Genomic DNA, 13,252 nt, shown 5'->3' on the forward strand with positions numbered 1-13,252 from the left:
GTCGTAAGCCGAGATGGGCTGGGGTGGTGGGACTGGCGGTGACCTTGAGGGCTGCGGTTGCCAGCAGGTCCCCAGCACTCCCCTTGCTTTGTCTGTTGGTTGGGATGGCTCTCACATCATCCCGCTCACCACCTGTGAAAACCAGCCCTCCCTCATGGTGCCATCAGCAGCTTTTCCTGGCTTCTCACCTTGTCTGTCACAGCCAGTAGTTTCTCATGTCCTGTTCAACTGGCTTTGCCTCTAGCAACCTAGCCACTGCCCTGCAGCCCCAATACAGCAGTTTGAAAGAGACTGTAGCGATGATCTGCTAGTCAGAAGAGACCCCAGAAACTTTTACATGAACCAACCACAGCAGACGGTCGCAGTTTCAATAAGACCAAATGTGACTGAGGTTGTCTGCAGTGTCCTTGCTTCAAACTCATGAAAGCCAGAAGACCCAGATGCTTGCCTTCGGGAGACAGTAAAGTCAATTGTTTGTTTGAGGAAGCCAAAACCAAAGTTGTCATTTTATATATTATTTTTCTAAAATTAAGTTATATATAAAAAATATGGAGACTAATGAATACCGTGACAGAAAGAAATATTAAATTTCAGACAGCCACAAGAATGACATTTACATCTCCTGGTTGTAAAAATAGGAATAAAACACACAAACAGTATTTATTTTCAAGCTACTCCATCTTTAAGGAATAATTAACCTTCTGGCTTGGGCAGACGTACCCAGACCAACTGGGCTTGGAGATTCCAAGCTAAAATGGCACCAAGAGACACCACGCAGCTTTGCTTGGCTGCTAGAAACATCAAATTCTGTGTAATTCTGGGAGCTTTACTTACCCACTTAGCCCAAGCAACCACCTACTATCATTTATTTCCATTTTACCAACTGACCCAGAACACATTGATTCTGTTAGTGTCAACTCTGTTCTAGCAAAGTGTTGTATTTTGCCAATATCATTATGTGTCAGCCATAAATTTTTCACTTAGCAGTTAAGAGATTTGTCTGAGCACAGCTAGAGACTCCTCTTCCGAGTTGTTCACCCAAAAGTATATATTGAGAGTACCTCTTTACCACAAATGGTGAAACTATCTTCTGTCTTACAGGCTGGCCTCCCAGGTGGGTTCAGCAAGTTCCACGGTCACGGTCCTCCGGTTCTCTTTCCACCCCCCTTGCACTATGCCCTAGTCTCATTCCTGTCCCAAACAGTTTCTGCTTGCCCCATCTCTCACCCTGTTGGCAATGAACTCTTTTGACACATTCATCCCTTCCTCACCTGCTGTTCTACTCAGGAAAAAACAAAACAAAACCAAGACAACAACCAAAAAAAAACCAAAGCAACAACCACCACAACAAAACCAAAAAAAAAAAAAAAAAAACCAAACCAAAAAAACAAACAAATAACCAAAAACCAAAGAAACCCTGTGAATATGAAACGGAACATGCCCTACACATACATCCACTGTATCAAATGGCAGCTTTGTTATCTTCCTCATGATACCAGTAATTTCTGATCTCTTTTTACACATCAACACCAGGATTTATCTATCGAACTTCATCAGTTTGAGAGAACAGTGTTTTCTTTGTAAACTCCCTACGTATCAGTGGAAAGAACAAGCTCCTTCAGTTAGAGTTAGATTGAAGATTTGGGGTTTATGTGGACTGATTGAAAGTCTCCACCTCTATCCCTTCTTTCACTAAAAAAATCAGACAAATTCACTCCTAATTTAGATGGGATGCATTCAGCCTTAAACACATGACCAAATCCCAGGAGTAAACTCAACAACTCCAGCAATGCTGCTACTTAGAGAATGTTTTGAGTATCTCAGTGTATAGAATTTGAAACATTGTTTTTGAGGATAGAAATACAAACAAAAGAAGCACTGCTCAAATTATTTTTCCAGCCTTGCTAATTGATTTTGGGCAAAGCAGCCAGTGACAAAAGTAACCAAGTGCTGTTAGAATTTGCAGATTTCTCAAGATGGGCAACAAGTTAGGTGAAACAACTGAAAGTTTAACCTAAACAATGTAGGGACTTTGGAAACAGTAATTTTACTGTCTTACAAATCATCCTGAATTGTTCAACAAGTAACATATAAGAGAACAAGAAAAAACACTCAAATTGCATAAGCTTTTTATTTCTGTAGCCCAGAGCACAGAAAAAATAAGTTGTCATTTCAAAGATTGTCTACAGCTAGAGAACGATCAAGAGATAAAATAAAGGATACAGAGTAGTACAAATACAAGAAACAGATACTATCACTTCTTTTTCAGAAGAATACGAAGGATTTTCCAGAAAATTAGTTACAAAAGAATTGGCTTCCTTTTGAGCACCCACAGCATGGACTGCACTGGCAATAATTTCTAGGTACACTGGCAGATTAAAGAAATTTTTGGACCATGTTCAGGTACCTTTTTGATACTGAACTCCTGATACTGATACTGTAGCTCTCCTATACAGATACAGGACCCAGCTCTTCCATACTTAATTAAAGATATCTGGAGACAAAGTCTCAGGGTGTTAATTTCTGTCCACTATACCAGTTCATTTCCTTAACTTCCTTACCATTTCAAAGTAGACTTTAGTCTTTCCACCTCTGCTAAGATATAGCAGGAAAGTACTCTGAGCTGACCAGATAAATCCAGACTACTTCAAAAGACAAGTGGTACCTGATGACAAAATTTTATTTGGAAATAGCAGCTAGAACATTTCACATTCCCTAGTCACACCAAAAGAAGAAAATCCTTCCTATAAACATAAGGGGGAATAGCTAAGCAAACACAGGACTTCAATTTATGTACTATATGTTCTTTCTAGCAGCTCACTAGCATTTCACTGATCTATTCTGAGGACGTAAACAATTTACATCACATAAGCTGTTGGTAGCAAAAGGCCAGTGGTGATTCTTACACAAGAGTATCCCTGTGCAGCGTGCTCAGATAGTTCTGGTTGACAACAGCACACAACAAGACACAAGTGCAACAGAAAAACGCAAGTTCCACGCAGTTTACCAAAAGAGGTGTATGGAACTATTCATATATTACACATGAGGTAATGATGTGCTAAAATCCACAATATGCTATTATTTTCAGACTGTCTACCTGTTCTTGCAGTTTTCTGACATGTCAGAATATCCTTCATAAGGCTGTACAGTCAGCCCTGATGATCCAGAGCACTGGAGTAATCTGTGTAACTGGAGTAATTGGTTTTCAAATCACATCTGTACTAGAGAATAGAACATTTTCCTAAGTGATGATCTATATAATTATCCATAAGATCCACGGGTCAAGATATATGTGTTACTATGGCAGAATAGGTCTGGCACAGTGCATGCTGTGGACAAGTGCCGCTGAGTGCCAGATGACATAAACGTAACGCTAATGTGATATCCTTCTTCTGCACATAACCGTAGCTTCACATTCTTTGAAGACACACACCACTGATGTGAACTAGTGCAAATCTGCCCCCCGCAGTCACAAGGCTCTTGCAAACATGGCCTTCATCTCTTTCCTCATGTTTTGTATCAGCTGATCCTTGTCATGATTCAGATATACAAAGGATATATGGCACAGATCTCTGGCATGCAGGGACTCAGATTTGGCCAAACGGGAAGCAGGCCGTGCAGGACACAGAGAGAAGGTTACTTTCATCACAAGCCAAGACTGTGGGAACTGTTCTAGACATTAGCAGACCTTTATGTAGAAGAAGTTCTGCATGGAAGAAGATGCATAGCCTATTCTGTGACAGCCAAAGTAAACAGTGCTAGCAGGACTCCCTTATTTCTCTATTTTTGTACTAGACATTAGAAATATTTGCCCATGTGATGGTGATATATATAAATTCAGTGCATAAAACACCACCTTGCTATTCATTGGCAACAATTTAGTGTTGCCAGCGATCCCCTCCTGTAGTGACCAGTTAGGCCAAAGGCTGTTGTATATTTCTTTTTTAGGTATGACTTATTAGGGGAAGGCAGGCAGAGAAAAAAAAAATAATCAGAAAACTCTTTTAAAATACCAGAAAACTTTGGGTTTTTTTACAAAATTATTGGGTTGGCATTTTAAATCATAGCATGGTTTTCATCCTCAGACTATTTAATGTCACAGTGCAGCAAGAATTCCTGGGTGTTCTGCAGTTTGGACCACTCTGGAGAGGCATTGTCTTTTCCATATCTCTCTCCTTAGCGATTGTACAGGGCTCATAGCTGCTCATAGTCAGCCACAAAATACACACATCAAGTATAGCATTAGAATAATGTTAGGAAAGCATGGAAGTGTTTTAAATATTTGTAAAAAACAAAGAAACATTCACTGCGTTCTGTCGACTTCAGAAAAAGTTAAGTTACACAGAACAGTCGTTTCCTCTATCTGATCTTCCGTCACAGACACAGGCACTAAGAGGGAAAGCCAAAACTATATGATATGTCATTACCTATTAACTCAGTCATAGAACAGGGACATTTGGCTTGTTCATGTCTGTTCTGTGCCTAGAACAAAGTTGTCAAGAAAGAACCTTAATTTTAATAGCTTAGGGAACAGGGGAAGAGAAGCATCAATCAAAAACAATTTTTATTCTTTACCCTGGAATAACAAAGTGGTTTCCGATAGAAGAGCCTTTGCATCTGAAATTTCAGATACATCGAGGTTATTTGTACGGTATAAGTACAGCATCAATAAAACTGCATTTTCTTGCAGAAAAGGGCAGGCCTATCATGTTTTACAGGACTACCTAATTATAGAGTATAGCCCTTGCCAGTCTCCTCCTGAAGTCCTATTTAGAAAGAAACAAGCAGAGTGAAAAGCATAGGGTTTAAGGCCAGGAAGGATCATTAGATTATCCAACTTTTTATGTTTTGCAGGCCAAGACATCTTAATGTGTTTAGCTACTTACTAAGCCTAATAATTTATGAATTAACTTAGTACATTTTTTAGAAAAACCTCCATCTTTTATTCTTTCCTGAGGTTTCCAGAGAATCCAACATACCTAGACAGATTAACTTTTTGAACAGATCATTAGTGATTTAGGGCCATTCCAAATTTGAATCTGCATAACACCAGCTTCCAGCTTTTGGTCTTTATTGTACCTCTCCGTGCAAATTTATGAAGTCCCTTTGTGCCTTTCCCTTGGGAAAGTAATTAAACATGGAAATCTATTCATTACATGGTAGCCTTTAAAAATCAACTAGGCAGATTGAGCCTTTTAATTCTGTCATTCTAACATATACTTTCCAAATCCCAGACATTTGTATTCCTTCCCTGCTCTCTCTCCACTTATGCAAGAAATCTAAATACCTTTGAGCTGTATAGGTAAGATACAGATCTGGAGCTGTAAAGGTAAGATAAACACCTGTGATGCAACATATTACAAAGGTAGCGCCACGTTTGTCTCTCAGTAAAAAGCTTCTTAGCACACCTGATATGAACCTAGAACTCTTCCCGGAGTGTTCAGGATGCAATCCTTCATTCTGTGTATATGGTCTGTATTCCATATTTCTAGATGTGTAGCCTTAGTTTTGCTAGTTTTAAAGGATATTAAAGCAGGCCTTTCTTATAAAACAATCTGATCATCAAACAATCCATATTACCATATTTTTTGATTACTTAACATGACTCTTACCAGTAATAACTTCATACTTCCAAATCATAAATCAAAAACCTTTAATAGGCTTTAAAAGCATTAATTGCTGCGAAGCCCCTTTCCAACAACTCTCCCAATTAATAATGAGTTGTCACTGACAGTTCCTTTAAGATCAGTCTGTTTGCTATTTGTAATCTGTCTAAATGTGCCTTTGAATTCTAAAATGAGAAAATATAGAATGTGTAGAACATAGAGGACAAAATATAAATGAGATCGTGGAAATTATAAAGTTTATGAAAATGAGGAAAAAAAGCACATACTGCCTTCTTCAAGAACAGCTCCTTGAATTCACCCAATCTAGCACATAAACCTCATACGGATAAATGTATCTAGAATGTAGGGGCAAAAACCCCAGCATGAGTCCTTACTTCATGTTGTGCCCCTAACATAGTCATTGTCAGTTTGGATCTCATAGACTGTGAGGCAGTGAAGCGAATAGACATGCTCTCCTCCCACTTCTAATCTGTTTTTCCAGACTGGCAGCCTATTAAAACAAACTGCATTTCTCTCCTTATTCACATACCCAAGTTTGCACTGGGAAATGGTAAAAAGGTAGAGAGCATATATTTTTTTAGCAAAGACTACAGCCACAGAAACACAGTGCAGCCTGATACCAGAGCGCACTAAGACATGTGGTGAGGTTGGGGTACCTTGGTTAAAAGCTGTGATGTTACTGACTTTGCTGTGCCTAGGCAAATCTCATCATTGCCTTCTCTCCATTCTCCAGGTCCCTTCTTTGCTATGATTAAATGTCAGAAGGTAAAATAATCTAACTTTTATCAGTGAGGAGGAGTGCTAAATCTTGTAAAGAGTGAGTCAAGTCTCAAGGTCACCTCCAAGTCTTTTTGTTAGCATTGCATTTTCTTTAGTTAACAAGTGACAGGAATTCTATTTAGGAATGACAGATTTAACGTACAGACAGCTTCTTCTAGTGGAAGTTTTGACTAGATCTCATCTTCCTTGAGATATTTTGCAAATATCATGTTGCAAGCTATTATTAGACTTTATGTTGATTTAAAAATAAAAATTCCACATGACAAAAATATTATCGTACATGTGCCTCCTCTGGCTCAAAGCTAGCAATCATCATGATGGAGTAGACATAAGTTATGAGATTTCCATGGAGGAAAGAATACTGGACCAGTGAGAGAATGTTATAATCCAGCTGTAGCAATAATTCCAAGTAGCTTTCAGGCAGTGAAGTCTTAATAAACTTAAACACTTGTGTAAGCCAGATTTATTGAAGCAGCTTCACATATTGTGGTTCTGGTTTAGGGTTTTCTATTCTGGGCAGAGCATCAGCTGGAAAAATGCCTTGGAATATGCACTCCCTCGTCCACCAGAGAGTCTACTGAAAACATCACATACCTTTTGCTCTGCTCTTCACTGTCCCCCCACCACATGTATGACCAACACTAAATAATAATGTAGTTCACAGTTTTATGCTGGAAAAGTTAAAATTAAACCAAGAGGACTGTGTTTTATTCACCAAGAGGATGCATGTTACCGCGCTTACACCCAAGGCAGCAGGCTTCAGACAGCTCCCATGTGGGCTTGCCCTAAATATCTGGAAAATCTTTTATGGTCCTGTTTATTTCTTTTTTTAATTAGGAAAGAGATAAGTATGCTCTAAATTTTGTACCTGAATACTTCATGATATATTTTGTCACTCATTCATGCCATCTTGGACTCCCCTCTCTTTCATTTAATATAATTTGCCCTATATTTCTCCCTCCATAGCTCCAGGATGGCTTCTATTTAGACTTTACATTTTAGTCATCTCTGGGTGCTTTTGTCATTTCCATAATCACTTCTTGTGTCAAGAATATGTTTCTTTCCTCACCCTTGACTTACTTAGAGAAGTTTTTCCATAGGCATTTGCATTTCATTTCTCTCTACAAATTTAAAGACATATAATTTAATTTGGAGGGTTCTAAGCCTTGTTCCCTCCTTTCAAACATAAATCACCTCTATTCTTTCCAATAATAACTTACACATACAGAAACTAAGCTTGTCTTTCAAAGCACATTAGTCTTCACCATACTGTGAGGTCTCCAAGATCTCTTGAGTCCAGTGAAAGCCTAGCTCAGTTCTAATCTAATAAACTAGAAGCCATGCCTGAAATCCATTGCTTTGTCTCATGCTAATAAAACCCCAAGTTCCTTGCTTCTTCTCCAAAAATCAGTATTGTGATGAAAAGACAAAGTGTGACTCAATCAGTGCTCCTTGTTATTATTCAAAGTGGATGATAATTAAAATTGAAAAGAAAATTCTCTCACATTGTTACTATTAGTGATGCCTTCAAGTCTTAATGAAAAATGACTAAAAAAATCTTTCAATCCAAAGCCTTCTTTGAACAAAGCAGTGACAATGACTCTGCTACTCTCCATTAAATATGCACTGGGCCTGAGGAACTGCTATCCATCCTGGCCCGAGGATATCAGACAGCGGAGAACAAGCTCGTTCCCTCTGAAGTCTGGCACTCAGTTTGGTGTCAACCCTCAGCCGCGAGCCTGTGTATGGATTAACTGCAGGAATTCAAGCCATATCATTGTTACACTTATGTTGTTTGGGAAAATACAATATAACTCCATAAATGACAAAATTCAATCTCACCGAGAACAGTTCAGCCCGATATAAACTTAAAACCACATTCCTGTTATTCAGGTGTCAATTAAATATAAGCTGGTGACTTATGTGCTGTGTCAGTCTGCTATGTACCCTGGGCATGTTCAAATCTGTAGTGTTCGGGACCAGTGTTTTTATGCTTTTTGTCTGATTACCACCTGTAAATACACCATGTGCCTGCTTAACGTGCCCTGACAGTCGCACAATTCATGCAAGAGAGGTACAAGTTAATCTCAGGGTGCAAAAAGAAGAAGGAACTCTTCAAGAGCAGGTGAAATTTAAGACCCTTCTCCCCTCATCTTGCAAACCTCAGTCTCTGATGTCAGTACTTTCATTTATTGCCTTTATTTGTGGCATAGGAATGGGAGAGACCTCTTGAGACACAGAATTTAGCTATTGTAGGAAGACATCTTATAATCTTTTCATTCATAAGCATATTGAGTCCCTTCATAAAAATGTTAAAAACTGTCATTAGAAGGCTGTTTCAGAATCTAACAATTAAATTAATTAGGGTCTTAGACTTTCTAAACATCATCCTGAAGTTTGTCCATAGCCAACTCCTATAGAGTACATTGCCACATAGAAGAGTACGTTACCATATAGAAGAGTACATTGCCATACAGGCTTTTCAGAGAGTGAATTATGCCAAGGAGTTAGTGATTTACACCAGATAGGAACTGCAGTAAAGATGTTGAGATCATGTGTGATATGATGACGACTGTGAAATATGATTTCAAAAGTGAAAGCCTAGTCTACGAAACTCTGCTCTGTCTTTAACATGTCTTCACCTATTCAGTCCAGGAAACAATTAAAGTAAGTTCTTGGACTTGCAGGTTCAACTGTACAGCACTATCCACAATTTAAATCAGCCTTGTAGGACTGTAGAATTAAAATGCATTTTTGACTGCACATTTTAAAACATCAATGCTAAAATTAAATTCTACTGTCTCTAGAAGAAAATATTCTCAGAGGATGAACTTCTGTGTGGTTGAAAGACAGATGACTATACAGAACCATAGCTAAGAAAGAAAAATAAGAGCTTTGAAGTATTACAACTAAGAGAACCATTACTGAAGAGCTTCCTCATTTTTTGAAAATTGATTTAGCTGCTGTTCTATATCTTTCTAAGAAAACAGACCAACTCAGTTCAACTCAACACTTCAAAATTTTCAGTGCTACCAAATGACTAGAATGAATACATGTAAAGATTGATGAGGAGCACAGTCCAAAACACTCCATAGAAGATACATCCATTTTAGTAGAATGGACTCCATTTTCTTCCCAGTTACATTGAGTGGAAAGGGGCAGTTTGGTTCTGGTTTTACTAAAAAGAGATATAAAAAACAAAACTTGCAATAAATTAGATATAACTGCTCCAAGTTAGGAAGTTTCCTTTCTGAAAAGATTAGTTCATGATTTTCATGACATATTTTCTTATAACTTCCTACAAAGTATCCATCAGTCCTGGTGAAAACCTCAGAAAGCAAATTGTGATTTCCTCCAGCTATGTGGTATGTTTGGCTCCAACCTCTCATCCCTAGAACTGGGTAAAAAAATACTTGGGACATATTTGCATATTCCAGCAAGTTCAATAATTTTGAATTTCACAAGCTAGGATATAGAAAGCAAGATTTATGGCAGTCATGAAAAAAGATTTGAACCTCTTGATCCAGACTGTTTTTACCTGGAAAGAGATCTTTGAATGGGTCACATCCTTCTATGCCAGTCTAGCACATTTAAAAATAAATTGGGTACTTTACAATATATTTTCAAAATACTTCCTCTTAAACACTTGCTTAATTCATGTTCAAACATCCCTGCCCACATTTGCAAAACTGAGTAAACTCAGATGTCACTGTACAACTGTGTACGCTTAATTCCAAACGCATCCTTACCTGAAATATTTGGGTATAAGAGGTACCCATTCTCCCTGCCCTTCACTGTGAATTGATTTGTTGGGAAGTAGGACAAATTACCATTCCCATACCAGGTGCTAAATAGTTCAAGTTCACAGAAGTTTAGAGATATGAAAACTTTAAGCAGCATTTTAATATAGCACATTAAATTGAATCAGCCATTAACATAACGAGAGGAAAAAAATATCTGCTCAAAGTGCTTTCATGACAGCACTACAACATAAGCTTAGTGTGTCCAATGGAAGACAAGGAGATCCTTAAAGACAAAACAATACTGACTGCTGGTTGGAAAACAATGTCTAATAAACCCTTAGAATGAACTCACAGAGAGATAATAACTATATCAGTACATTCATTAAAAAGATAAAGGTAAAAGTCCTAGATTGAATAGACCAAGAGAATAAAATATAAGGTACACATACCTAAGCCAATAGCTTGTTTGGTAAATATTTATACAGGTAGCAGATGGGAGGAAGGACGAAGACACTTTGCTTTGAAAATATTCCGAAGTATACACTACCCTCAAGACTTGAGTTAGCTCACGTAACCTTATTTGCTCAGTGGGGATTTTACTTTGAAGTGCAGAGAATTTCTCTCACTGGGAAAGCTCTTCTGTGCACCTCTAAAAGTTATTTCCTCTCAGTATTTGGAAACAAGGTATACAGCTCTACTTAGCAGAGATATTTGGGAAAAGCAGACAGCTAGCAGATTAAAAAAAAAAAAAAAACCAAAACCACAAACTAAAATAAGCTGTCTCATTTTTTAATTAAAGTGTTATAAAACAGACATTGACAATTTTGCTGCTAAAGCACAATTTTGATGGAAACAATAAAATTTAGGAATGAGGATAGCTTTTGTTTCACTATGACTGGAAACATTCTTGACTTTGTAGTAATGCTGATGGATACAGACAGAGAGATCGTTGTGTCTGGTTCTGTATATCAGACATACAGAAGCTCTCAGAAATGGTTGAGTTCCAGTAAATTTTTGCAGCTTTAGGTTTGCAATGATTATATACAACTGAGAGCCACAAAATGGCAGTCAGCCCAGCCTTATGAGGTACAGTAAAAGTTTTACCCTTACATTTTTCTGCTTCAAATCTCGTTTCTTTTGCATCATAAGCGTTCAATAAAATGTTTCAATCCTCCAATTAAAAAAAAAAAAAATCAAAGTAAGTTAAACTTTGCTGTTAGGCACTGGCATGGTAGAAAGTTCCACTGGACACATGTACTAGCATACTTATGAGCCTCCAGGGCCAGCTCTTGAGAACTTGCAGCTCTAAACATTTAAACCCATAGGAATACAAACTCCTGTGCAAATAGCAGTTGATAATTTAAATGAAGAAAGATGAGATGTGAAGAACAATCACAGTAAAAACCCAGTAAAGCATAATGAAGATGTACATTCTTCTGCTGGACCAATTATTCTCCTTACAGTATGTGATGCAATGGGCAGACACGAGAGGCTACTGTTAGAGTGATAACGGCAGAATTACTCCTGAGGGATATTTCAGTTTTGGCCCTACCACAGTATGTTATTTCATAGAATCATAGAATGGTTTGGTTGGAGGGGACCTTAAAGACCATCTAGTTCCAACGCCACTGCCATGGGCAGAGACACCTAGGTTAGTTCAGGTACTCTTTATTTCATAAGGGACAAGTTGACCTCTTTAGTGACATAAATCAATGTATCTTTGTATAACAAACAGTACGACAGACTGTTTCAAAATCATTCACTTATGGGCTTAAATCATTTAAAACAATTGAAATTATATGTTGTCCAGAAAAAGTACCTATTCTATACTTTGTCTGAATTCCTGCATTGCAACCTTCAGGATAAAAGTCCAGGCATCCCAAACTTATGATTCTCCATCTTTTTTTTTTTTTTTCCCCTGACCTTTTTAATAATAGGCTACAAAGATTTTTTTTTTTTTTTTTTTAAATCCTCTATCATTACCATCTGCCGAGATTCTGCAAAGACAACATGGTTATGGGAAAAACCATAAGCAGAACTTATTTCTGAAGCCAAAATATTATTTAGATTTAATCATATGGGAAAAAAAAATGAAAGGAAAGCTTGAAAAGAAAACAATCATGTGTGAAATCATTTTAACCCGGAAAAAACACAGCTTACTTAAAAGTGTATCATCTCCTCTCAGCTTTTATGGCACTTGGTTCTCTACAGTGTTTCCAAATAACTACCCTCTAGACTTGATTCCTAAAATGCAGGTCCATTAAAAAATCTTAGAATAGAAGAAATACAAGGTATATTTCAGGTTAAATAGTAAAGTGACTATGCTATGCTACTTTGTGATTTTCATACTAGTAACTTCAGTAGCTTTGAATCAAAAAACTATGATGAAGAATGATGACAAATGAATGTATAGAGGGAGGGTACAGAAAAGTTGAGTTTAATTCCAGCCATTCAGAGCATACCAAGCATCAAAAGGGGCCAAACAGAAAGAATGAATCCATGCCACAGCTGTCTCAAAGAATAACTTGTCTCCAGAAAAAATCTGAGCCATGTGACTTCTGGGAAATTAGAAGAACTAGGAGGTTTTATCCTGTTATTCATTTAATGCACTTTTTTTTTGTCCTTCATTAACATTTAACTTGCCATGCTAATCTCTACTTAGTATGTTTGTAACATCTGTGAATCTTCTCAAACACAGGGAGTTGATCACTTTTCTACTCAACAAAAAGAGGATGTCTTTATTTTCACAAAGGTGAAGCTCTTGATTTAGCACATTAGATTTGAGCCCAAAAATTATATTAAATAACCCAAATTATGTTTTCTCATTGGAATTCAGATATCACAAAAAGTCACTGTCTTAAAAAAAACCACTTTTTCTGCTTCTCCTTTCATTGTTTTCAGTTCCCTGAGGAGAGAAAGGGGGGACTTTTTTTAAAATTGAGAAGAAAACAAACCAGAGTGGAAATACAAAAGCAGGACTAAAAATAGATGCTTTTCTTGGAGCCTCTGATCTCTATCCCGGGCCACATCCTTTCTTCTCTGCCTGAAGTGTTTTGGCCACTAATTGTTCTATGAAGTATGTTACTCACCAAGAAACAAGGT

Source organism: Cariama cristata, unplaced genomic scaffold (genome assembly GCF_000690535.1).
Source record: "Cariama cristata isolate BGI_N322 unplaced genomic scaffold, ASM69053v1 scaffold3904, whole genome shotgun sequence".
In the NCBI taxonomy this organism is placed as follows: domain Eukaryota; kingdom Metazoa; phylum Chordata; class Aves; order Cariamiformes; family Cariamidae; genus Cariama; species Cariama cristata.